Here is a 27,533-nt window from a genome sequence, read left to right on the forward strand (position 1 = left end):
CGACCGAACGATCCTTTTGCTAAAGTAGGCGGAGCGCCACTGACGAAACGTGAAAAAGAATGGCATTGGTTCATGTTGTTGTGACATTATCCCGAGTCCGTTGCCACTGTATTCTTTTTTCTATTGTTTGTTTGAAACTTCTACACAGCTTGGTGCACATCTGTCTATTAAGAGGAGGAGCCGACCAACAGTCACCAACATCTCATTGAACACACATGATGATGGCGATGATGATGATGGTAATAATAATAATAATAATAATAATAATAATAATAATAATAATAATAATAATTCACAGTTGCGCCCGAAAGGCGAAGCACTGATACCGAGCGATGACAAAGCATTAGACAACTACACGCAGTAAGGATCGTACTGTTAACGGCCGAATAAGTTGGCTTACTAATTCGCTTACTAATTCCTAAACATTCGCTTACTAATTAAATTAGCAAGCATGGTGTCACGCGTGCACGTGCCAACATTAGCAGATTTACTCAAAAAAATTAATTATGGGGCTTTACGTGCCAAAACCACGATCTGATTATATGGCACGCCGTAGTGGGGGACTGCGGAAATTTGGACCACCTGGGGTTCTTTAACGTGCACCTAAATCTAAGTACACGGGTGTTTTCGCATTTCGCTCCCACCGAAATGCGGCCGCCGTGGCCGGGATTCGATCCCGCGACCTCGTGCTCAGCAGCCCAACACCACTGAGCAACCACGGCGGGTAGATCTCACTCGATAACCGCGAGTACTCGCTCTCCGAACGCTGGCGTGATGAAGAGCACAAAAAGAGTGGAACGAACGCTTCTGCTGTCGGTGCCTTCAACGCGTCTCCGAAACTTGAGATTGCGCAATCTCCAGCACTAGGCGCGCGGAAAGACAGCGCACACGCAACCACCAGCCATTTCGGCTCGCCCTGATTTTGCACCCGCCGAAGGTTACCTCGGGCGCAGGCGGTGCACGTGCGCGCTCAGTCGCACGAACAGCCATGCACAGCTATACGGCCGGGCTCTGTAGAGGAAAACTGTGGAAGCTACATAAGAATTCATGCGCCTTTATAAGCAGTAATACTGTGTGGTAACAAAATAAAAATACACAGTCAAGTACGGAACAAACATTTGAGATTTTTCATGTACATACATTCTAGAAAGGTCAACTTACGCTGCCGCGTATACTTGTTCAGAAGGCTGGGAAAAGTGAGAACAGCGTTTTATATGAGAGAACGCTGTTTTCTAAGCACTGAGATGTCGTAGGAAACACAACTGTTGCTTTTATCAGCATAAGTTTGTGTGTGGCTCATGCGATAGCAGTAACAGTAATTTATCTTAATCGCCTAAGTCGTATGAACAGTTAACCGCTGTCAGAACCAAAATGAGCGTTACGAAAAATCTCGAGCAACTGCTGTTGAAACATCCAACGCTTTGTCACAGCTTTTCCTCGTCGCCGATCCCCTTATGTGAGCTTAATTAAAATGGGGTAATGATAGCTAATTATACACCAAATACTCGCTTTTCTTCATGAAGCACATGCCTGTTTTTTTATTTACTAAACTTATTGATTTAACACACGGTATATGAGCTTCGTCGACACAGAAAGACCTAAATTCAATTTACTGGCAAAATGAACTATATATACCAATACTTTGGAATAAACAATGTAGATCTGTGGTAGCGGGCACAGACCCAGTCAAGCTATTTTTGTAAGGTTCTTTGTAAGATGTGTAAATACAATTGCAAATCAAGATTTCATTGATAAAGGCGCCTGTAAAAAAGACATATTGAAGTGGCAGTAATGCAATGAAAGGCGTTGCAGGCGCACGCTGTGAGTGATTTAACAGCCAGAACAAGCAGTTGACATAAGATCCATAATATTGCGTTATTTGATATATGATGCACGGTAAATCAATAAAACACACTACCACGCCACACATTTATCGGAGAAAACCTTACGACTAAATTGCGTAAATTTTAGTCGATGCCTACCTTCCCTTAGTACGTTAGCAAACATTCTCATTTAAAAAAAAGGAAAAAAAGAAAGGAAGAACGAGCTCTACCAGATATTTTTCATTCCTTATATTTCTGCAGCTGTATTTATTTTGAAAGTTACAAAGCAAACTGCCCTAAACTAAAGAACTAGGCCACCAACCGTCATCGACGCTGTACACAGTACAGATGCACAAACGCGTAGTTCAATAAACCGAGAGACGAACTTAAAGACACTGAATATAAATAGTTCAATGGAACAAAAATGCAGTGAAAGAAACATCGGGGCCAGTTTTCAAAAAAACGTGGCCTTCTTTGGCAAATCCAGATCAATTTTGGGTTAGTGGGATGTGGATACATCTGGCTGCTACTTTCTGACCACTTTCTTCAAAATAAGGCACTTTGAGGCCTTTCAGTGCACTTAGGACTACTAAGAAGTCGCTAAAGCGAATCTTGGAACGAAAAATACGCACCAAGTTGATGTAGAGCTATGCATGTACAAAGCAGTAATAATGCGCAATCACGGTAAAATGCCGAAATTAAACCCAGATGCGCTTATGCAAACGGCCTGCGCTTATAACCGGAAGCGGAAGTGCGGCTTTACTCAAAGAAATATGGGCCGACTTCGGAGATAGTACAGTCTAAAAATGTGAGCCAATCCCGAAGGTATAGTGCCGTCTAAACAACATACCACACGGTACGCTATACAATGCACCGAAGAGGACGTTCTTTCTCTTCGACGTCAACCGCTGTTGACTAAGCCTTGCTTTTCTCCCTTCCTTTCTTCTTCTCTTTTTTCTTCAATTATATGCAGTGCATTTTCCCGCTCCTTTCGTCACTGACATGGTCGCGCCGCCGCTAACCCCGGAACAGGACACGATGCGGGATAAGAAAATAAATAATCGAAAAACGATAAAAAAAACGTGCTCCCCAAATACGGGCCGAGGAATTGGATTTAAAGGGAGCCAGATCGGCATCGCGGCTGCAGCCCGGATGTAGTCGGCGCGCTTCGGCGATGTCTGTAAATTAACTCTGTACTGCGCCGTCCTGCGACCATCTATGTCCTGTGATGCGCATCCCGCACGCCTGCCCGTCTGTCAGCGCCAACAACACGCACGTCCTTCGAGCGCACCAACCACAAGGGGGGGACCTATTTTCTACGAGCGAGTCGGTCCGGCCTTCCAGATGATTACTGGAGCCACTACTGCGCAGATGGTCTCTGCAGCCATAGCGCGGGGGGGGGGGGGGGGGGGGACAGAACGGCGCCAGTTGTCTTACTTATTATTTTGTCTTACTTTACAGCTGCCTCAAATACGAAAATATATACCAAAATTCGCGCGCCATTCAGGGAGCAAGCAGCCAAGATACAACTCGGACCAAAAAATAAATTAGAATAGAAACGGGAATCGGCGCGCCCTCTACAAAAAGGACGACGCGATGGGAACGCCCGAGAGAAGGGAAAGAACATGGGAGCCGAGCTACACTAGCACAGACTCGAGTCCTATATTTTAGCCTACTTCATTTCGTAAACTTTTCTTTTTCGCAATCCCGGCCTGGTCTTTGCGCGTATAGCTGCTCCTTTTAAGAGACCGCGTTCTCATTTCGGGCCAGACCGCCGGTACAGCAGCGCTTCCTCGCCCGCCTCCCCAATTTTCATCTGCGCGCGCGAGAAGTTTTCCTTTATTCCCACTTGGCGCGGTCCGCCCACAAGGCAATGGAAGCGCGGAGGATTCTTTCCTCGCTGCGAGCCACGGTCGTAGGGGGAAAAAAAAAGGCGGCGTTCATTATTTATCTTCCACCCTCTCTTCATCCATCCATCTCATTTGCCTGTCTGCCTTCTCCTCCGCGCAGGCAGCAGCCGCTCATTGCTCGCCGTTCAAAGCGAACTTGCTGGTTGCCCCACTAAGATTCCTTTTTTAACGAAAATTTCGCCCAGTCTTCATTCCACCGAAGCGTTCGGTCTCGTTTCCCTATTTGGCTCTCAACTGTGGGAGACGCGATAGGCCCTGCTATTTATTTTAATCAGCTTCGTACTTCATCCTCTGGCAACTGTCTACGCTCTTACTACACTCCTTTCTACACTCTAAAAAAAGGTAAGCAAGTATTACACGTTTGTAAAACGTAAAGGCCTGTCAGGTGTGGAAGAAGACGACGACGAACGCCCGAGCAGTGGCACGAGCGCGAGGGGCAGCATGGGAACGCTGGCACGATCAGCGGCATCGGAGCCAGCTGCGGAAGAAGACGACGAGCAGTGGCACGAGCGCGTCTCCGTGACCACGTGACGTGTGCAATCAGGCACGCAGTAGTAAGCCACAACGGTGGAGCAGCCAGGCTTCACTCGGTCTCGGCGGATCATCAGTGGGCCGTAGCGCATCAAGCGCTCTTCTTTGCTTGGTTTTAGTGCTGGCCTTAAATAAAGTTTCTTCCTCCTCCTCCTCCTCCTCCTCCTCAGGGAAGCGCACTCGTCTCGCACCGCGGAGGTCCGGGTTCGATTCCCACCCGGGCCGAAATGTACCAAATTTTATTTTCAAAACCACTAATTTACTTTTGTTTACAGGAACCTCCCTGAGCAATGTGACGTCAATCCTGGCATTTTTAGACGTGTTTTGGCTCTTTGCGGCGTCGGCCATTTTTCGTCACGGCGCAGTTTCGCCACGGTCACCCGCCAACATGAACACCTAAGGCGCTTTCGCCTTAAAAAGTTTGCACCCTTTGGGGCTTATCTTGTCCCACAACAATAATCTGCCTTGGTCGCGTATCCTTCCTTAAAACTCTGCGCTCGCCAGTTTCCTGTCGAGAACGCGACGTCACGCTGATAGCGCGCATGCTGTTCGTGTTTTACAAGAACCAAGAGAGCCCAGCTAATGTTAATGGACCTAAACAATGGGCGCACAACTTGGCAATCAAAGGGCAATGAGATAGAGAATCGAAATCTCTAGAGAAATCAAGAGAGATGCAGTTAGTTTGGTCATTAGCGTTCGTGTTAAAGTGAAGGTCAGTAGTGAATTCAAATAACTCCGTGTCGCGTGAGTAGCCTTTCCTGAAACCATGCATGCTGATTAGAGAAGGAAAAGAAATTATTAGATTCAAGGTGAGAGTAGATATGTGAAGCTATAAAATGCTCAAGCAATTTTCAGATTATAATGATTGGTTAAAAATGACGTACAGAATGCGACTTGAAATATCTGCAGTATTATTTAGCATCTTTTAGTTTGTTATCAAGGCCAGATGAAGTCGAAAGTTTAAGACCGGTAATCATGTTAGAGATTCTTTGCGCTGTGACGATGATTGGTGCCATGGAGGCGAAGTTTTGCTCTGGAACAAACGGCACACTGGACCAATCTTCCTCTGTAAAAACAGATGAGAAATACGCGTTGAAAGAAACTGGACAATTGTAATCAGAAACCGGAGTTTGTTTTTCTTCGTGTATTGCAATGTGTTTAGTAGAATTATTAGCGCAAATTACTTTCGAGATTTTTTTTAACACGAAAGTGTTTTATGCCGGGGTCCACCAAGACTTCACTGACGTATTTCCGTCACGGAAATACGTCAGTGAAGTCTTGTAAGTCAGTGAAGTCTTGTAAGCTGACGTATTTCCGTCACGGAAATACGTCAGCTTACAATGTACACGAACATAATACAAAGAAAGAAACCAGAAGAAAAAGTTCCACAAACATGCAAAATTTGGAAATCGAACCCACGACCTCTCGGTCCGCGACGATAGATCGCCGAGCGTTTAACCCATTGCGCCACAAACGCATTTGCAGAGAGCTACACAGACGCGCCTTATATATCTAACACTCCTCCGTGTACCCGCGCTCTTGCTCGGGGCGGTGCCGCCGCCTACGAGCAGAAAAGAGAAGTACTGCATTATGACACTAACGCGCACCGACAGTGAACGCTTCGGTGGTCTCAGCACTACGACGCCTCGATGCCAGCATTCGAAGGGACGCTGGCATCAAGAAGCACTACCAACGCCACCTAGGTGGCGTTCACCGTACTCAGCACAGCGGAGCGTGGCCTCCGCAATTAGCTCTGAAAATGTTTCTGAAGTTGATCGCGGAGGCTGCAATTACGACGCGCTGTACGCGCTGATTTGACTCGGTGACGATTCAGTTACGTGCTTTGTCTTGCGCGTTGTATTAGTGTGTCAGTTACGTGCTTCGTCTTTCGCGTTGTGCTAGCGTGTGCAGCGTAGTGCAGCTTCCATATGCACGACGGTTGCTCATGGTCATCGACGTTGGTAGTCGTGATGGAGGAGACGTGCCACCAGGCGTCAGCGTGGGTGCATCAACGCCTAAGGGCGCTTTAGCCACAAAACACCAATAGACATTATATATCAATGTGCAATAAACATTACACTACTTCTGTGAAGACACGTTTCACTTTCGTGTTCTATACCGATTCCTATATAAGAGGGATCAACCACATTTTTTAGGATTATTGCTGATAAGTGAGGGCCAGTCCTGAGAGTAATATTTCTTTTTGGCTGCGCCTAATGGATTGCAATAATGTTTGTAGGCGTTCCTTGTTCTTATCCCAATAAGAAGCCGTATTAATACGTTTCGCGGTATTGTACACGCGTTTCTCTTTAATTAGTAGTGATCGAACTAAGGGTTAGCTTTATCGTTTGCTATAGAGATTAATAGCACATTCTTCACAACTATAACTCTAATATTTTGCGTTTAATATGTCTCCAGTTCTCAGTTGTGAAGTTATACCTAAATTTCGTTGATTATTGATTAACGGATTTAGATTTCTTGTGCAGCTAATGTCTGTTTCTTCGGACAATCCTGTCGAAGGAGTAGAACTGTGCTGCCAGCCACAGGCACTTTTTAACATTTTTGTTGCCTGTCTGAAAAAGAGAGCCTGGAGTGCAGTTGTCGTGTTCAAAAATATCTTCATGGAACTTGCTAATTCGAGCGCAGCTACAAGGAAAATACCGGCTTTCAATGAAAATTTGGCGTATACCTTTTAAATAACGGCGCACCATTTATGTTGTCGGACAAGTTCGCACTCGCTCAAAGTAAAGGTCGTGACTGTGCTTACGTGGAATGGTTGGTGCATGGTTTACTGAGAAAAAGATTCGTTCTGCCATTCCTTCACTATCTGTACAGCGATCGCAGTGTTTTCTTGCTTCCTTTATTATTTTTTTTATTAATGACAATATCAAAGTCCGAAAGCCTAGCGCAGGCTAAGAGCCGAGAGTGGATACTACACGGATCGACCGTATACTGTCCAGCCTCAGCCTTAGTCTTCGTCTTAATTTCCGCCCAGTTTGATTAACCAGAAAATAACTTGCTTGCCGAGGGCAAAGAAGAAATGTATAAGCGCCCAGAAACGATACTTCGGTCTCTCGCGAAATCGATTCTAAACGGGTGGGGAAAAAAAAAAAGATTCAAATCGAGCGCTTTTACTTATGCCCCAAGGCTTACGAGCCGCGCTTTGCGTGACAATGCGGCAAAGTTGCTTCTTCCGAGCAAGCGGCCATCTGCACATGGATGCAGAACGGAAAGACGCTCCACGAACGCGGGTTATGTAACGGAACTCATGAACCGTACAGTCTGGGCACGAGGTGGCGCGTTCGTGACAGAGGGAGTGGTAAAAGCAGAGACGAAAACAGAAAGAAAGAAAGTGAGAAAAATGGGACTGGGTGAGGCGGCCGCTTATAACGACGCGAAAAAAAATGGGATCGTTGCAGAGGTTGGATATAAGGGCGCGCTGAAGGGTTCTGCGAATATAAATGAACCGATTACTCGGTGCACAAGCGAGGCGAACGCGGTGCTCGGCTGGAAGTTTGGAGTGCGCGGGTGGGCACACTCGAAATGCTGAGCGAGTACGAATAAGAAAGGGAAACGGAGGACGAGGAGACGAGCTACAGTAAAAATACAAAAAAAAAACAAAAAAACTGGGGAAGCCAAAAAAAAAAAAAAAGTAAAGGCACGGTGGGGAGCAAACTAAGTATGCGAGACCCCGGGCGGAAACACCGGAGCGGCACGCGAAGCGGTGGAACTGCAGCGAACGGTAAAGGGGGCAAAAGAGCGCATGCGCGAATAAAGCACGCGCAACACAGAACGGCTCGAATAAAGCGGGGATTTTGGGGGGAAGGCGGCGAACGAGTACGCGAAAGGCGTCGAGGGACGCGCCGGTGGAGGAACGGTAGGAAGTTACAAGGTGGCGCGGCAAAAGGAAAGCGAGATGGACGAAAACGCTGCAACACGAAACAGTGCGAGTGCAAAGGGGAGAAACGGCGATGTAAAAAAAAAAAAAAAAAAAAAAAAAAAAAAAAAAAAAAAAAAAAAAGAAGCGGCGGGGGGGGGGGGGGGGGGGCACCAGATTCGTCGGGCAAGTGAAAAGAATGCGAGAGAAAGCCGAGCACAGTGGCGGATTGTTATGCGCACGGAGTGGCGCATGGTCGAGGCTAACAATAAAGAATGCCGAGTACGCATGCGCGTGCCAGCGCTTCTGCGATTGTGGCAGAGCCCGCGTCTAGTGTTTTATTCCGCCGCGCTTTGGTGGGTTTACAGGAAGGTGTTCACCTCACTGCTCTTCTTTCGTGCATATTTACATGATCCTTTCCTTCTCTTCTCGTGGAGTGGCCGCGCGCGCAAGACGCCGTTCTTGCGCGTTGAGCACTTGCATCCGTTGAGGGTTGCATTCCCCCATGACGGGCTTCCCCGCGCCACGTGTCGAAGAAGAGGCGGAAGTGAAGCAATAAACACACAAACACACACACACAAAGTTCGGTCGCAATGCCAGCCTAAATTAAAACGCACGCGTGTCAGATGACGGGCAGGCCCCTGTATTCATATTCCGCCCGACGGTGCTTCGAAGTCATTTGCATTAAATTAAATCTCGCAGCGCCGCTCTTTATCGCACTTCATTTTGTCCGTCTATTTACCGCTGAGGATAAGTATATATTACGGACCCGAGATTCCGCAATGAAGCCGATTTTCTTCACCGCCTCTGATTACACGTAACTCGAGATGAAAGACCGCAGTCAAAGCTTCGCACTGCGAACTTTACGAATACGAATTACGAATTACTTTACGAATTACGAATACATTCAGTTTTCTTACGGCGAGCCCATACGGTCCGTGTACGTTTGCTCGCGTGTGACGTGGGGCTTCCTTTCAACGTTGCCTCCTGTACCGCTGACGCGCGTGACGTCAGAGCGAAAGACACGGTATAAGAACTCGACGAACCAGCGGAAAGGGACCGCTAGTTTAGTTTTCGAATTCCGCGCCGGCCGTTTAAACGGCGGACAGCTGCTTAAAAAAAATGTAAATGATAAAATTTCGTATACTGAAATACGTAAATTGTGCTTGCGGTTGCAGTGTTTTATTGCGATAGCAATTATATGGACACTCAAAAGCAGATTTCTGCCGTCGGCGTCGCCGTCGCCGTCGGCGTCGCCGTGAGGTTCCGTATGACGTCAATGGAGATGAAATCGTCGCCACGCGCCGCCGAACGCTGTATGTGCGAGTGAAAGAGCGCGAGGGACGCGCGCTTTCACGGGGAGTGAACGCACGGCGGAGAACAAACGCGCGTTCTGCGCTGTGCTCCCTTAAGGGCTGCAGAAGTAGGCGTCTCTTTCCTCCTCTACAATCACCATATATGTAGAGTAAACGTACCCTCTTCCGACGCGCGAAAGGCCGGGGGGGGGGGGGGGGGGGGGGCGTCGTTTAGCTGCGGCACCAAGTGCCTATTTATATCAGAGGCTCCGGCAACAGTCACCAACGCCGCACGCATTTTGTGCGACCACGGGCAAAACGCCGACGGCGTCGACAACAGTTCTGCGTGTTGCCGGTGCTGCTGCATGTCCACGTTTATACAGCTGATTAAGCTACTATACTATCATTACTCCGTATAGCTCTCTACAAATTTGCTATCGCAATTGATGCTTCGCCTTTAAGGTGAAACTGCGACAACTTTTCTTTTTTTATAACTAGTACAATAATAAATAAAAAGGCCCTCTATTGCGAGAAAAAAACGAAAGCGCTTCGCCTTTCCCCCAGCTGAGTTTGTAGGTTTCGTTAGAGACGACGACGAGGACTGACGGCTCAGCTCGCCCGTGAAGAAACGGAGAGCCGTCAAGGCAAGGAGGAAAGCATGACGTCACAGCTATTTTTGTTGTATATATATCTTTTGCACTGTCCCCAGTCAAGGGAGGAATTGGCGCTGACCGTACGCATGACGTACCTGTGACGCGATTTGGCACGGCCAATGGGAGGCACACAGCGTTTCCGCCCCCTGACTGGACGGCGATGACACAACGTTCGAAAAGAGTACGATGAAAGGAAATCTTTTCAGGACCAGAAATGTCAATAAATTCGTGCGCAATGCGAAGGATAAAAGGATATCGCCTGTTTAAAACGCGGGATTTGACGCTATGAGCGTGAGTATCTTCCGGTATGGATCTATTTGTCTGGGTGATGGTGCGAAGCATGGTTTAAATCAAAGTTTTGATAGGGCGATGTTCTTTTCTTTCACGATATAACAGCTGCGTTTACAGTAAGGGCGCAAGGGACAATATATTGACACGAAAGTGCGTTTCGTGACGCAAAGGCATCGCAGCGCCGTAAAGCAGTGTGGACAAATTCACACAACCCGCATTGTCCTTTGCTGTCTTCTGTAGCCACACGACACGACAAGCAAAGTGACCCCGTGCAAAGGGACTCATCTCTTGCGCGGACTCTAAATGTTGTGTGAAGTACAACATGGACCTACGAAACCGCACAAGCAGGTACCTGTGCAAAAGACATATGATGTTTATGTTGAAACATTTCGTTCTTGCATTATCATTCACGATTTCCTACTCGGCCAGTCTGTACTTTGCACCTGAGAAGGTGACAGACAGATATGAAACCGAGAACTCTCAGATGATCTTCAGACGCAGGAAAAGTAGCTCGAGGAACCCGACATTTAGTTGTCCTTCAGCGTCTCAATTGCGGCTCAGCCAGAGACGTACAAGAAAGTATTCCGTGACTCCTGCGGCATTGAGCGAAACTCCTTTAATTCATGACAAGCTCGCCAAACTACTTGCATCCGAGACGTGTGAAGGATGTTTAAAACGGTTTCGTGACTTCGCAAATTCCCCATTCTCAACAAAATATTTGAGTTATAAATGCAACAAATTCGCAATAATTATGATGCCTGTGGACAGCGACTCAAGGGCGGTCGCTAAATCTAGCCGTAAGCGACGATTGGAGCGCGAATCCCTTGCGCTAGCCGGAAGCGCGTCACAGCCACAGTGTTTTGAACATTCAAGAATTGCGGATAATTACAACAGAGACATAACATGTTGTGCATGAATCATGTTTTGCGGCAATATCACAGCGCGAAGAATCCCTTGATCTTGATGTTGTTGCAACCCATGGTGTAACATTGCATACTTATATTGTATTGTAGAATATGTGCTTCCTTCAAACAGAAGTGAACTGCAAATGACTGCTCCGTCACGTTAGTTGACATTACTTGCTGCGGAAATTATTTGCGTTGCAGCGTACAATGGGTTAACTCGAGCTTTACGCGAACTATGCGTTAGCGTGTTCCTATTTTTTACTTGCATTTTAATTTATTACTCTATCTCATTTGTTTGTTGTTTGTTCGCGCCGGCCTATCTTTGCTATGCGCCATTTGCCAAACAGAGGAGTAGCAGGCATCACGCATGATGCCAACCTACACACACGCATTTAATGTAAAAAAAAAAAACATTGGCTATTACCCTTCGTGCATACTAAAAAAATGATTCATTTTGAAATTAGAAAGATAAAGGCTAATAACAAGGCAGCAAGGACACCTGAAGGTACAAGAAGGAAACTTAGGCTAGTCCGCGCACTACCCCATCACTCTCACGCTAGCCGAACGACCGCAGTGCCACTGTTCCGTCAAGTAATCCAGTAATATTTGCAGGGAGTTCTACAATCTTGGAGGTCACCCGTTGTTCCAGCCGGATTCTTTCTCGCACAATGAGCACCGTGTCGCGGATTCATGCTCCACGAGCAGGAGACTCGGCCGGCCTACAGTAGATAAAGCCTCGCCGTATATCTCCGAAATGAATAAACAAAAGGGCACTTCGGCCAGAACAGAATGAGGGGACGATTTGGGTTGCGCGCGCACTCGAAAGCGTCGGCGACGAACGTCTTGTCGCAGCAGCCGCTGTTTTCTCTCTTTCCACGAAGAGACGAGAGATGAGCGGGAGCAAGTGCCACTGCGAAATGGGCTCCTCGAGCGAACTTCGCTCGGAGGACTCCGGAGGAATCGCGCGATGTAAATACACACTCCGGCTCATACGGAGGGAGAGACCGGCCGACGGAGCCCAAAAGGCACCAAATTTAGAAGCGCGCCGCGACCCAGATTTCGTTTTTTTAGCTTCCTTTCTCCCAGAGAGCAGCCAAGGGAGCAGCGTCGCGGAGAAGCGCCTGCAGAGGACGCGGTGGCGATAACGACGAGTGCGGCGGGACCGCCGAGGAGGGTAGAGACGAGACGAAGAAGTATATATAAATAACGCGCCAGATGCCGCTGCTGCTGCTTTTCTTTTCTTTTAAAGGAGTGAATTGCGGCTTTCGTCGTCACTGCAAGCCCTGCTGCCCGGGGGCCGCCTTGCCCCTTTCTGCTTGAAATGCAATGGGCATCGAGGCCCGACAGGGACTCCTGCTCCGCTTGCCGTAACTTGGCTTCTTCGTTTATACTACACAAAGTGCTGTCTTACTTTCCACTGATACTACTACTACGCGCCTAGTTCATACACAGTTCTATCGCGTCATTTGTTAGGAAAGAAACGAGGCACTGACCGCAGTGAAAACAAAATGAACGAGTGATCCGTATACGGAATCTCGAAACGTGATTTTGTTTTGACTATGACGTCAGTGAGTTGTTTCTTCCTTAGCTATAATTTTACCTGACCAGAGGGCGAACTCTCGACTCCACCACATAATTTCGTATCGAAAGCTGACCTCACCCTATCAAGTTACATCCCTTCTCCTCCCGACCCATTCACGGCCCCAACCTTTTCATGCGAGTAACACGCCATCCGGAAAAATACGCAAATCAAACCCAAGCAGGCAAGTGCGAAAAGAGAGAGAGAAGCTATAGCGCAAAGCGCCAAGATACTGCATCAACGTTAAGCGAGAAGAATACGGGATAATTTGCCAGACGAGAGTAGCGACCGCATGTTAATACAGCCATCGCCTAACTTCATGATCTAATCTGTACCCATGATTTCGCGCGCGCCTTGCCTTTGTCAAATCCTGTATGCTGCGTCGATACGCGGTCAAAATCGATGTCCCCGCATCGATCGGCTGGACTTTGACAGCATTTGCTCAGACATCGTGGACTTTGACAGCGTTCACTCCGAGCAAATATCAGACATCCTTCTGCACAAGAGATGCCCAAATACGTGAAAACGATTCAATATCCGCGACGCCACACCGGCATGCCGGCGCTCAATTTTCAGTAGGTAAGAATTTCAGTAAGTGTCCACCTAGTGGACATATGTCCATTTCGTCTGCTGCTCAAGTTCTGATTGGCTGGGCTGGGAACACGGCAGAAGGAGACACGTGGTTTAATTGAATGTCTGTAAGGTCACGTCGGCCTCCTACGTGCAATAAAATGATTAACTCTGGGAAGAACAAAATCATAGCGACACGCAGCATCGAAAGATGACTTCCCGCGAGTAGATCACAAGTCGCGACACAAAAGCCACAACTTGACAATTCAAGTTCACCAACTATAGACACAAGCGTAACGCAGTCAGCTGGCAAGGAGAGAAGAGCGTACGCTTCGTGCACATGTTGCTCAGACATGCGCTTGGACTGGCCGCACTTATTCGCTGACCGTGTGGACGGAGGAGCACCTAGCTCACGGCTACACCCGGTAACTCGTTGCGCATATATATATATATATATATATATATATATTTTAAAATAGCATTCGCAGAGGGAAGGCGGCAAAATTTTTAAGCAGCGCCCTAAGTGCACACCGCAGAGATGCTCGGAGGACCGCCGCACTCCGCGCGCGCGAGATTTGACGAGATTGCGGGAGGCCGCGTGTGTGAAAGCTGGCGGCCGCCGACGGGCTGTTTTTGTTCGAGCGCTCAGTCGCACCTGACGGTCGTCCCAAGAACAATGCCTCCGGCACCGCCGCCGTGCTTTCACGGAGGCGCGGTTCACAGCCCAATAAGGCTCTCGCGAGGAAAGGGACGCCAAAGTGCCGGCCTGCCCGCGCGAAATCATCTGGTGCACTCACTCCGGCGCGCATCTAAATGGGCGACAATTTTTGTTCGTCCGCGCGCGCGCGCGTTGTGTGCGTTTTTTGGTCAGAGTGCATTCGCGTGAGAGCGCGCGAACCAACTGCGGCTGCATGCAGGGGACGTTAAGTCGCGCGTGCTATATTTCGCCGCGCTCTCGTTTGGGAAGAGCCACACGCAGGTCCGGGTTCGAGGCGACCGAAGGGCTACACAGAGGTGTAGGACAGTTATTTAAAATCCCTGCTGCATCAAACACCACCGAATGCTCGCTACGTGATGCGCAACTTGAAGCCGAGGCGAGAAAAGTTGCGCGAAGAAAGCGCCGGCGAAGCGTACTCTCCTTGACTCAGATTTGTTCGCTGTAAGGACCCGCGACGTGGTGAGCGCAATTAAGTAGGGACCACGGCGAGCGCAGCCGCAGCCGGCCCCCATGTAGTTTGTGTTGCGCTTTAGAGCGTAGCAGAAGCATAAGAGAACAGACGGCAGTGGCACATATACTAACTATAGAGGAGACTGCCTTATAGTCCGGTGGCACATATGCAAGAGAAAAGTTGATTTGATTTATTGGTGTATCTATCGATTGATTGATTTATTGATTGATTGGGTCTAGTATTCCAACGCCACACTACCGCTATGGGAGTACGTATAGAGACGACTGCAGAATAATTATGCATGACCATCTAAATCTAACCACAGGAGCGGCTTTTGCGTTCCGCCCTTATCGCTATGCGGCGCCGCGCCCAGCAATCGAACCGGCGACCTCGTGCGCAGCAACAGAACACCATACGCACACTACGCCACCGCAGCGGGTAAAATTTATAGGAAGAACAAACGAAGCAGAGAATGAATAAATGTTGTCCCGTGTGGAAGTATTTGGAGAGTCTATATCTATGAAGATATCACATTAACATATTACTAAACTAACATAGCGGGGAGGGCACGGCGGACTGACCGCGTTTACTGTTTACCTACGCATTTTTTTCCAAGCTTTTATTCATGAGTGCTTTTTCTTTTTCCCCTCCGTGAACCCTCTGTCGTCCACTCGGCTTAAATCTAAACGCAATGCTTTTGTCATTATCAGAAGAAGGGACCGTTATCCGCGCCGGTAACACTGCTGCACTCTTGGAACTGTTGGCTCAAGCCACGCTGCGTGAAAAGAAACATTTTGAGGGCGCTACACCGGCTCAGTCACGTGGTGCACAGTCACGTGGCATTTCCACGTGACCGCGCTAAGACAATCACACAGGGGCAACCGCGGGAGAGCGCGAGGACGAGGAAGACGGCGGCTGCACGAATGAACGTGGCTACTTTTAAACTTGCAAGGAGCTTACTTTGAGAACACGACTGAGCTATAAGCAAGCACCGTCGGTTGCCCGGTAAGCATGTGCTTCCCAGCCTTCACATACATACTATATAGCTGTGGGTCAGGCATACCACGCGCGAGAATCCGTGGTTATAGAATCCACACAACTTCTAAAACGCGCGTTTCAGTACGGTTTTAAACGATGCACGGGCAGTAAACAACCGCAGCGCTCAAAGTTCGATCTGCGACAACGCGGAGCCAACAACGCACGACGGCGAGCGGTGGCCACGATCTCCAAGTCACGCTCCAAGAAGCCTCGACGGCGACTGGACGGCACTCTTAATGTCGCGCTCCAGATCGCCTCGATTCCACGAGGAGGCGGCGACGAGGCGACATTCGCAGTTCTCCCGTCACGGTCCCGGACCGTCGGCCACGTTACGCACACGGCTCTGGCGTACCGGTACAGCAGAGAGACCAGTGACCAGCTGCTGATCGCGGCCGACAGGCTATAGGTGTCTGTAACACAGGCGGCGCGCCTTTTTAAAATTTTATTTAAGCGACGCCTACCTACCTACTTTATCGCGGGACCGAGAAATCGAACTAGCGAACCAGAAATGGGGCGCCGGAACTATGCGTGATAAAGCGGCCGCGCCAGCCGACAGCTATAGGGCTACGCCTCTTTAAATGGACGCTGTACAGAGACGAACAAGACTGGCCGTATTATTAAATTACCCTCGCACAATACCGAATCAAAGGCCGCCCCCTAGTCATCAGCACGACAGCGGTGGCGACCTTATCTTGAAGTTCCCGCACCAGCGCGCCGCGTGACGTCATGGATTCTGACGCGTCGTCTGCTCGGGCCTATAGTTTATTAATTTACTTACTTTAATGGGCGAGGATGGGCTGCACTGTATCTAAGTGAGTCAAAAAAAGAAAGAGTGGACTGCCGTTCCAGAACAACCGAAACACCAGAAAGTGCTTTGAAATCCACGACGCCGCACTGACGTACCGGCGCTTACTAAGTCTCGGCGCGAAATGTATGAAAATAAAGAAAATGAAAGTTTGGCTTTCATTTTTATCTTAGTAATCAACCTATTATGGCAAAATTAATGATAGAGTTTTGAAAGAATACTCTAGCAGTCTAAGCTGATTTGTCTCTTTAAAGCGAATCGTGCTTTGCCCCGTAGTTTAGGTATAGGTCGGTGCTGCTGTTTTTTCTCGCCTAGTAAAGTGGGCCGATCCCGGAGGAAGCGTAATAAGTGTAAACTGCACCGTTTCATGATCTCGGAGCTATTAGGGAGTATTTTAGATTTTGCGTACGCAAACTTACGGCACGCGAACTATCGAACTTACAAAAGAAAGCAAAGAAACGCACACAAGAGAACCCCAAAGGAGTACAAAAGAACGCGAGCTGGGCACGGCAATTTGAGTACGCAAAGGTCCCTCTGGGTACCGAAACGCGTTTGTGTACCCAAAATGTAAAACTGCCCACTAAATCAAAGGTGGTCCCTATGTGCGTCTTCGCATGAGCTTTCGCGGTTTGTAACGCGAACCGATTCTGAAGGCGCTGCAACCTCAAAATGCTATCGCGTCACAGTCGGAATGGGAAGGTGTTGCAAACGCGCCACCACTGTTGATGCCGTGCACATCAGAACAGTTACCGAGAAGATGGTGGTGTCATTTGTCAGAGCCTGTCGCAGTAAATAAGTTCAGAGACGGACGAATTGCTAAAGTGTTTTCATGGAGGACATTATTGAGCCTCCGCCGAATGTCACCAAATATAGCGACGTCGCAGGGAACTGAAGCGGGAACTCGAACGTGCTGATGCCGCTCGTTTTTTTCCTTACACAATTTCTGGAATGGCAATCATTCGGTCCCGGTGAGACTCACCTAACTGCAATGCTAGACGATAGTTTACAAATCTGCCCCTATTTATATTATTACATCGTCTCCGTACCACACACTGCTATTTAGTGCCAGGTTGCGCTGAGGCACGGTTCTAATACTTATTTTCACTCTCGTTCCACCAGATACAAGTTAATGTTTCTTGGCTGTCGACTAACAGCCAGAGAACTGTTACTGGTAGTTAATGGCAAACCAGTAAACGCTTCTGCACACAAAGGCAAGCGGCGTATACCGCGTGTTCGCGCACGTAGTGCCCCTCCCGTGCCACTTTCCTTCTCGGCGCCCGTTCGACAGCAGACTCGAGGTTTCTTTCCTCCAACCGAGAGGCTAGCACGGCAACGCTGTCATTTGCTATCCACCCATTGTTTCCAATCGGCGCCGACGCCCAACATGCCCGCGCTGTCATCCCGGCGAATTGCGGGGAACAGCACACGGCCACGAAAAGAAGAAAACCGGTGCCGCCTCGAAGTACGGGAAGTCGGCGACGACGAGAAATGTGAAGACCCGCTGAAGAGACAATGCCGTCTCCACGGCTGCATCACGTAGCGACCCACACGCAACCTCGATTCATCCCGAATGTCGCGATAACGTCGTGAAAAGAAGAAAAAAAAAACGTTTAAGACAATAAAAGGGAAAGAAAGCGACGTTTCGGCCGCGATGCGCGAGACGGGCGCCATGCGACAGCGACCTTCAACCGAGAGTGAACAACGGCACTCCCTTTCCCTCCTCCTCCTCCTCTAACTACTGTCAGCCCATTGTTCTCAGCGATCCATCGCGGACACAAGTCAAAAGGCGGGAAAGCGGAGAGGCAAAAAAAAAAAGACAAAAGAAACTGGCGGTCCAAGCGAACGCCGCTACACGGTCATGCGCTGCTGCCGCCGAAGACTTCGGACCTGCAGTGAGGCAGGCACGCGGTCCGACCACGCCGCGTCTCTCTCGGCAAACGTCGTCCTCGGCGCCGTTCCACTACCGGTTTCGTAAGGCACCACGCGCGGCTGCCTGTCGGCGTTCCGCTCGCATACAGGTAAAATTAAGAAGGCCGCAGTTGAGAAGAGCTTCCCCCACCACAGCGAAGGGTTGCATAACGCCCCGCAGAAACCTCTGCCGCGTTTTCCCGCTGTCGCAAAGCACACAGCCGAGGGCACCTTCAACGATCGCCTGCAATGGCCGACTAGAAACGGAAGTGGTCTTGTGCGCGCCTTCTGGCGTCTTCACTATATCTCGTCCAGCTTCTCCTTCATACGGACAGCTGATTCCGGCAGTAATTCACTGAAAATTATTATTATTGCTAAGGGTTCAACTTAGTCCCGCAACAAGTATAACAAAGTGCGCATTCGCAGACATTACGCTGCGCTTTCCCGCGAGGAATGCAACTGTCGTCCACAGTGCTCCGGACAATCAAGTATCCAGAATACAGCGCGCGGTTAGAAGCAGATATGCGTGCCAGACATCGCGACTGTAATCGCTGCGGGGGTAATAGCTGTCCCAGCAGTTGCCACTTATTGTGGCGAAGAGGTAACACAACGTTGCCGTACTATACTAGCTGGAGTCCAAATTGCACTTCCCTAAACGAGGCGACGACACCCTCGTTATAACGAGACTTATAACAAAGAGAATTAATGGAGGAACGGGCCAGCGTCGGTTTCACGGCCTGTTCGCCGTAATACGGACGTCTACAGATCCATACCTACAAAGCTGATAACTTTAAAATTAATAAAAATGCCACAGATACGACACCAACGGCGAGGGTGGGGGGGGGGGGGGGGGAGGGGTTGCCAGCTTAATTCAATGCCCGCATCGGTTTGTCCCCTTTTTCACTCGTCCTGTCTTTCTGGGCCATAATATGTCGAGTGCGCGGCCATAATATGTCGAGTGTCGAGTGCGCTCGTAAAAGGGGCTTCTCCACACAGGCTCCCTTAGTGTGGAGAAGCCACCTGTGACGAACGTTTCTTTGGGGCACTCTGCTCGCAGCAGTGACAGTAATATATCGTAAACAAGCAATAATGGAAATTAAAGTATGCGGCTTTAGCAAATGTCCCACTTCTCTGTGGATACATGAACAACCGAGAAAACATACAATATTAACATGGAGGTTACAATAGGTAGCGTTGTAGAGATACCGAAAGTGATCTTCGCACCATCGGCTGGTCTCGTAGACAAAATTGCGCTAGAGCGAAAATACTAACTGTATCGTATATTCTGTTCCTTGTACTTAACTCTGGAATGTCCAAAGTATCATATGCGCTAAGCTGGTTTCATAGCTCAAAATTTTGATTTAAGACAGGAAATCTTAACGCACTGCGCAGAGTAACGTATTTGATACGCTGGAGCCAGTTTTAAGTTGGAGACAGTTCAGCTAACCAATTGCTAATCAGTTAATTACTGTAGCGATCAATATTTCCAACTCAAAAAAAAACAATTGCTTGGCTTTCCTGTACGAATGTACTCTCAATGGATAGATATAAAGGTGGCCAAGTTGTAATTCTCATTGCTGTAGAATCCTGTTAGGCATTACATGGTTAAAACAACGTAAGGAGCGGGACAACATCTGACGGTGTATAGCGTTGATAGAACGAACGAGACGTTATCACCCAATCGCTACATTTACTCCGAAAATGGGGACATAGAAAGAAAAAAATTAAACACGGAGATAATGGGTAAGAGTTCCAGTGGGATTCTGTGGATGTTATGAAATAGACCGTGTTTCCTGTGCTTCTGTGCGTGGTATGGTGACAGGATTGCAGTGGAGTGTTTGGTGTTATTTTCATCTACCTCTCTGGTACCTCGAGATGCCTACCTTATCAATTTGCTTCACTTCATGATAACAATATGAATATTAAAGACACAGAAAAACAAGGACGCATCACAGTTACTTAAAAGAATTATGACCTGCGAGGCAGTCGCGTAGCCAGAAATTTTTTTCGGGGGGGGGGGGGGGGGGCTCAAGTTGCAACGCGGCCTCCTCCTTATAAAAGTTGTCGAGGCATCAAATACATCAATAATAACTGCATTGCCATTGCCAATGCCATTGTATATTAGCTGCTGAAAACGAGTTATTTAACGCTACGCACAGTCAAGACAAGTAAATTATGTGTTTGTTTCGTAAAAGAATAGCTTCGTATGTCCCAAAAATTGTGGCAGTAATAGCTGATATCAGTGCTTCCGCGTTTTTTTTTTTGTTGTTCTGGTCTATCTAATAAGCAAAGAAAATATCACGTGAACTTTAGAACCTATATCAGTTCGAAACCAGCAAAGCAGTGCATGCAGCTGGTATGGAAAACGTAAAGGCCATAAAATGAACAAGTTGACAAATATTTTGATGAATCTTTGTCATTTAACAACCTCGTTTACATTTTTGTACATATGCAACGGTCAGGGAAAAACCGCAATGACGCTGTCCTTCGTTGCAACGGATTGCGCAGCAGCAGATGTTACCGCACGTATATTGTAATTGCACCGAAATTATAGTTGCAACAACGAGTACATATAAAAGCAGAAGTTCCACAAAATATACATTAGAAATCCGAAGATAGAATGGAATATACAAATGGCAAGAAAGTGTCGCGTGAAACCAAGTTCACTGCTTGTATACACAAAACCTCGCAACAAGATATTTAAATATACGTATAAGTCTGCAATAAATCTACGTATCTAAGGAAACGTCATTGTATATAATGCGTCAAACAAGACAAATAAACATGTTGCGCAGTCACAGACAGTAAACTTCACGCATACGAGTATAAAGACAGACGATCCCAACCTTTAATAATCAAATTCTGATTCTGATTCTGATCCAGACAAGAACAAAACTATGATCTCAGAAATTGTGATATGCATTTGGGCCATGCTGCGATCGCGACAGCGCCATGTGGCTAGAATAAGAGAAAAAGAATGCAGAAATCAATATGAAAATGCGTATTTTAACTGCCTGCACAGCGGCAACAATTATTCCGCACCCCAAGTCAAAGAAGGCTATTGCTTCGTTTAAAAAAAGAAGTAAATCCATGTAGCTAAAAAGGAAAGAAAAGGACAAACGAAAGCCACAGATGATGCGGCAAATTGATTTACCCAACATCCGAGTGCGTTTTTGGGAAACGCCGCGTGTGCCGGGCTTTCAATGAGCAAGGTTTGTCAAAATTGGTTATTGATGTCCCCGTAATATTTGTATTCCCAGGATAATTTTGATTATCATGCTAACTGTTACAACAAACGGTGAAAATTTCTGTGGTTTTAAAAGCTAATGAACAGTCATACGTTTTCATAATTACGAGCTTATATAGCAACGTGAAGGAACACATATTTTTACAGGCATTGATTTTTGCTGCTTCGCTATCTAAACGATAAACTTTACTCGGCGGGGAGGTTTAGTGAAGCGTTCAGTAACTTCCGACACGTTGATGGCGACGTCTCTGTCGGCGTATAGAAGCGCCAGCATAACCATGCGTTCCTCATTGTGAAGCGCAAGTGGTTTTTTTAGTAATCTCATGTTTGAAAATCTCTCTGCGCTGCAGTGGCACTGGAAGGGCGACTAGAATATGCAGCAGTTTGTACTAGAGCACTGCACGGGCCGATTTTTTCAGCCCGGACCCGGCCCGGGCCCGTTTTTACGTTGGGCTGCCCGCCCGAGCCCGAACAAAACTTTCATGGCGAGACCCGGGCCCGGCCCGGACCCGGAAATAATCTACGTTACCCGCCTGGCCCGGCCCGCCACCCCTTTACCTCAGGCCCGAACCCGGCCCGATACCGAAAAATACATGTTTGTCAGAGTTCAGACGCCCGAGAATAACGCGCTGCACGTTACATGCACACCACGAGAAAGCCCGGCCCGGGCCCGGGTCAAAAAGCACACGCCGTTCCCGAGCCCGGCCCGAGCCCGGCCCGAGCCCGGCCCCGTGAAAAAACTGCCGTGAAAAAACCCACGGGCCGGGCCGGGCCCGGGCTTTCGGGTAAGCCCGAGCCCGTGCAGTGCTCTAGTTTGTACACATGTACATATAACCTGCAGTCTCCATGAGAGAGGGCATCTATTCCTGTGCTGAAACCTAAAAACACTTCGATATCGTTTCCTCAGCACCACGCTCGACAAGGTAGGCAGCCGTCCTCTTACGGAAGCCACAATTCTTGGTCCCTGGTCCCAGCCGACGTCGGAACGAACTGCTTTAAAAGCGCTATTACGCTTTTTAAATGAAACAGGACTTAGTGAAAAACTATAGAATGTGCGGACTGATACGTTTCTTTTAGTTTTCTTTTCAATCTTCTTTTGTTTTCTAATATTTTCTGCCCTTACCCCATCCCCCTGTGCAAAGTAGCCAATCGGACACTTAACCTGATTAACCTCTTTGCCTTTCACCTCTTATTTTCCTTCCTTTCTTCATTCGATATCGTTGACATCCTTGTTTACGTACCTTGCACAAACCGTAAGCTGTTCGATTCCAGCAATATCCGTCGTTTCGTCAGCAAGTACGGAGAAGCAGCCTGCAGCGTTCACTTTTGCATCTAGGCTTTCTTTGGTAATTTCACCACAAATTTCTATAATTTGGATTGGTACATCTGGTTTAAATACGAGGCATTACTGGGGCAACTTTCCAAATGGTTCTTCAGATGTGTATCTCCACAATCAGCTTGCATGCGAAGAAGCGTTCTGGAAATACCAGTAATTTCAGCGGGGGCTTTACTTAAATCCATAGGACCAGTGTCCCTATCGCCACGGAGAGCAAGACCTTGCTGCCCGCAAAAAAGAACTGTCTCAAATTAAATAGGCCGTTGAGTTTCTTCTGTTTTCTCTTATTTTACTTTGCCCGCCCTGGTCCAGCTTATCGATCACATTGGACGCGCTTTCTGAAAATGTTTGGAGAAAATTAGATGCCAGCTGACAGTCGCGGTGATATTTAATATTTTCCTCTGCGTGCAAGATTGCGAGCACGTGCTTCCATTTCTGGAACGGCTTAGACACGCGCGTTCGAGTGCGTGCATGTTGGCCCAAGTTTATAAAAACATTAAACCCAGAAAGTTCCAGAATTAAAAATCAGAAGCACGCCTTTGGAAATGTCAGTGCACTTTCGCGTCAAAAGTGTATGAGAACTTTATACCCATCAAGTTTCGGAATTGAAATCCATGCGCTCCGTAGATTCCGGTGCCGCTGCGAGATGCCGCGACGCGCCCGCTCGCTATCGAAAATTCCCTTGAAACTTTGTGCTCGGCTGGGGCTCCTTACGTTATGTGACTCTAGTTGCATGGGCGTTTGCACGAAATCCAGCCCGAGTTCGCAATTTTCGCGCCGAAATGTCCTTTCGAGTGTCAAAAAGACATTGTAGACAAAATCCACAATAATTTCCAGCGCCGGTGGTTGTTTTGGTCGGCGGTGCATGACAGCACGAAAAAATTTCGGGGGGGGGGGGGGGGGCTGAAGCCCCATCAGCCCCCCCCCCCCCCCCCCTGGCTACGCGCCTGCTGCGAGGCCTTCAAGGGATGATCAGATTCCTTGGCTTTACTACGACACTAATAGTCGATTTTCTTTTCTAGGGCGACTGAGGCCATTTCCTGTCCTGTCCTTTCTTGTCCCGTGCTTAGCTCTCAGTCTCTGTATCGTGCAGAACCCATCAGCCATTCTCGTGCACAGAGCTCCCTGACACCGCGATTGCAAGTATACTTCCCTCAGCCAGTGGCGACTCACTCCGCGTCACACAATGGGACGAACGGGACGCATAACGGCCGCTAGCAGCCAAGGAGCGCCCAGTGTTGCTTGAAAGAGGGAGAGAGAGGGGGAGGGATTCGTCGACGCGCCTCGAAGACCGCGGAGTGTGTCAAGGAACGCCTGCGCGTCCACACACGTTTACACGCGGCAACTCGCGAAACACCAAGACGCGGCCTCGGCTCTTACGCGAGAGGGCGCGAACAAAAGGAAACGACGTCGACAAACAATGAATGAGCGGGGAGAATACGCGCAGATGGAGAGACGCGAGGGAAAACGCGCCGCACTTAACGTCTCCTGGCGCGCGCCGCGAAGCAGCCGCCGCGGTGTCCTGCTTGTACGTTTCGCAGCGAAAACGGCAGCGGTGGCGCCTGACGGGACGACGCGTGGACGTTACGTTTGCACCCGCCGCACAGTTCGTCATTGCTGTATCTGTTTGTTTGCGTCGTCTTTTTTCCGGTAAACCTCGCTTATGCTGCGAAGGACGCTCGCTTATGCCGCCGCGACCCCTTCGTCGGATTCACTGTCCTCGTTCGTCCCCGCAGCCGCCACACAAGTGTCGAGGACGCGAACCGCCTAGAAACGAAAAAAGGGGGTCGAGGAGGCCCGCGTGATGTCAGCCGGAAGATGAACCTCACACAGAAGCGCTTCGCCGGAGGACGCCACGTCAGCTGTTCGGAGTGACCGAAGAACACACGTCGCCGAATCCCACAGACCGATTTGCACTACCTGCCCGACGGTCGCGTAGCCCGTCCTTTCTCCAGCGACGGTGTGCCGAGATTTGGTGGCCTTGAGCTCGTTGGCACGTTATCGGTTCTGAAGATGGTAATTTTTACGCAGCTTTCCCGTTCAGAGAATGTGCCTTCAAACTTGTTTGCGGCATATTTGATTGATCTATTTGCCAACTGATTGATTGGTCGATTCACTGACTCGGTTAACGCCCCCAAGCAACACAGCCTCTACGAGAGTCGTCGCAGTGGAGGACCTAGGATTAATACCCATCACGCTGTGTCCGTTGACGCGCACCGGAAGATGGGTACACGAACAGTTTTGCAGTCCAGCCCCATCTAAATGCGGTAGCCGCAGCTGGGAATAAAACCCACAACCTAGTGTTCATCGGTGCAACGTCCCAGTCACCGAGCCCCACGGCGGGTACAAGCGTATAGTTACCTGATACAGCTTAAGTCAATAATCGTCTCAAGCGTGCCATTTTATTAAAATTACCACTGCCTGCGCAATCAGTGGGAAGCGAGAGCGGAAGGCAAAAGTGTAAGCGCTTCACCTCAATTCACATATGCGTCTTCGAGTAATTAGGCAACGTAAAAGTGGCGCGGCAGCGAACTACACACGACGACCGGGCCAGCGCGTCCCCGGAGCAACAACCATTAGCAGCGCACGGCGAATGGGCGAAACCAGCTTTCGAGATGCACGACCCATCAAATCCACGAGAGAGAAAATAAAGAAAAGAAAGAAAAAAATCGGCAGTCTAGGAAACGAAAGGAACACGCAACGCTTTCGCTTTCTTCGTGTCCCAAAGCACGAGCCACCCAGTCGCGGTCGTCGTGAGGTTCCGAAACGGTCGCTGTACACAGATAAGAGGGGCCTGGCAAAGAAAACGATATAAAAATACACGCGAAGCAAACGTAGGCACGCGAACTTCTTGCAAAAAGCTCCCTCGCGGGGCGAAGAAATGCCGCTCTGGTTCGATGACACGCGCGGCCGTCGTCTTGGCTCTCTCTCGTCCTCCGACAGAGAAACCGGAGCACGGGTGGCGAGGAGGCGACACACGACGCATTTCCGGTTTCGAAATCTCCCCGGGGGCGCTTCGGTCCGAGTGAACGGGAAGGAACGAAAACGAAAAAAAAAAAAAAAAAGAAGTACGAACCTACTATAACAACACCGGAGCATATATGTTTTTTGTAACTGTATCTATTTCTCTGTCCTATTGAGACTCTTGTAGCGCACCTTCGCGGACGTCACCTTTTCAGCTATTCTAAACTAAACCAGAATAGTTAAGACTGGGAAAGAGAGAGAGAGGGTTTCACAGAAAGGCAGAGAGGTTGACAGCAAGAGAAAACAAATCCTTGGCGAGTTGCAGCCTGAAGCAAATTGCCCTACGTGTCAACGGTTTCATCTACGGCCAGGCAGACACACATAATTAAAAAGGCGTACGAGAGTTCTGCATATTCTTCCAGAGGTGCAGATAAAGACGGTAGCTTGAGACCTCGTAACCTTTCGACTAACAGCTCCGAGCTAACAACTTCTGGCTAACGGGCGCACTAACTCCTTCGCTCGAATTACGATCGTGACTGCGCAAGAATGTCCAAAACTACCGGCATTCACTTAGGCGAGTTGTTGATAACTACTGACTCGCAAAGCAAGTGCCCCTTCAGGGGTGCCGTACTGTTCTCATAAAACTAGTCATAGCTTCTGTGCAGCTGATGTTAATCCAAAACGTGACGCTCCTTGCACGCTGTCACGTAACCGAGGGAATCGATAGACCACGTGGCAACAGGACGAATATTCATCGTGGTTCGAAAACCAGTTCTCAAAGGGCTACGAGATAAGCCGGTCGTACCCATTTGGTGGCCGTCACCGGCGTGGTGGGGGCGATGATGGTGGACCCCTACTCTAGTTGCATGTCTACATAGAAGACAAGCAGTGCGGACCCATTCGCAGTATCGACACAAAATAAGACACTTAAGTCTTGAATGGCCCTTCAAGACGTGTTCTTGCACCGTATTCGGCTAAACGTCCCCACCTGAGCGATCTACTACTTGCACAAACTGCAACCGATGTGATCGGCGCTGCATAATTAATGCGCGCAATTACACGTATTGTGCGGTTGCACGCGCTTTCCCGCATCAAGGGCTTCAAATACATTTGAAGATAATCTTCAAACTTACGTGGCGCCTCCTTTGCGCAGCGCCATGTGTATACAGTCTCCCGCATTTTTAACTATATCGGGCGACCACACTGATATGGGTGTGGTCGCCCTGAAGAGAACAGCGTAGCACACAACGATTGCACTGAAGAGCGCTTGGGGAGACTCCACGTGCGCCAGACTCCCTGATTATCGCCTTTGTAAGGCGAGATAAATTAGCGCGTGATATAGTTAAAGATGCGGGAGGCTGTATACTTGGACTTTGGAACCACACTGGCAGGGCACTGCGAGCAATGAAGCCACCGGGCCTGAAAAAGAGCGTCCGGTTATCTTTGCTTGCGTATGTTCTGTACGCATGTATTGATGGGTCGTACCACCTACGTGTCACTCTTCGTCATTTGAGGTAGCACATTAGGTGTACGGCACGGCAAACAACTCCAGCATCTACGGGAAAATGCATCTTCTCTCTTTCTCCGCTGAGAAATAGAATGAGCTCACTCTATTAAGACATCGCCTGGCGA

The 27,533-nt window shown here is 48.7% G+C and overlaps 1 protein-coding gene across 2 annotated transcripts in view; it reads right to left on the minus strand.

Moving 5' to 3' along the window:
* LOC119453852 (uncharacterized) overlaps window positions 1-27,533 on the minus strand; it is a 234,869-nt gene that overhangs the window by 30,471 nt on the left and 176,865 nt on the right. The gene's annotated exons all lie outside the window — the stretch shown is intronic.

The sequence above is a fragment of the Dermacentor silvarum genome, chromosome 5, assembly GCF_013339745.2.
Source record: "Dermacentor silvarum isolate Dsil-2018 chromosome 5, BIME_Dsil_1.4, whole genome shotgun sequence".
Lineage (NCBI taxonomy): Eukaryota > Metazoa > Arthropoda > Arachnida > Ixodida > Ixodidae > Dermacentor > Dermacentor silvarum.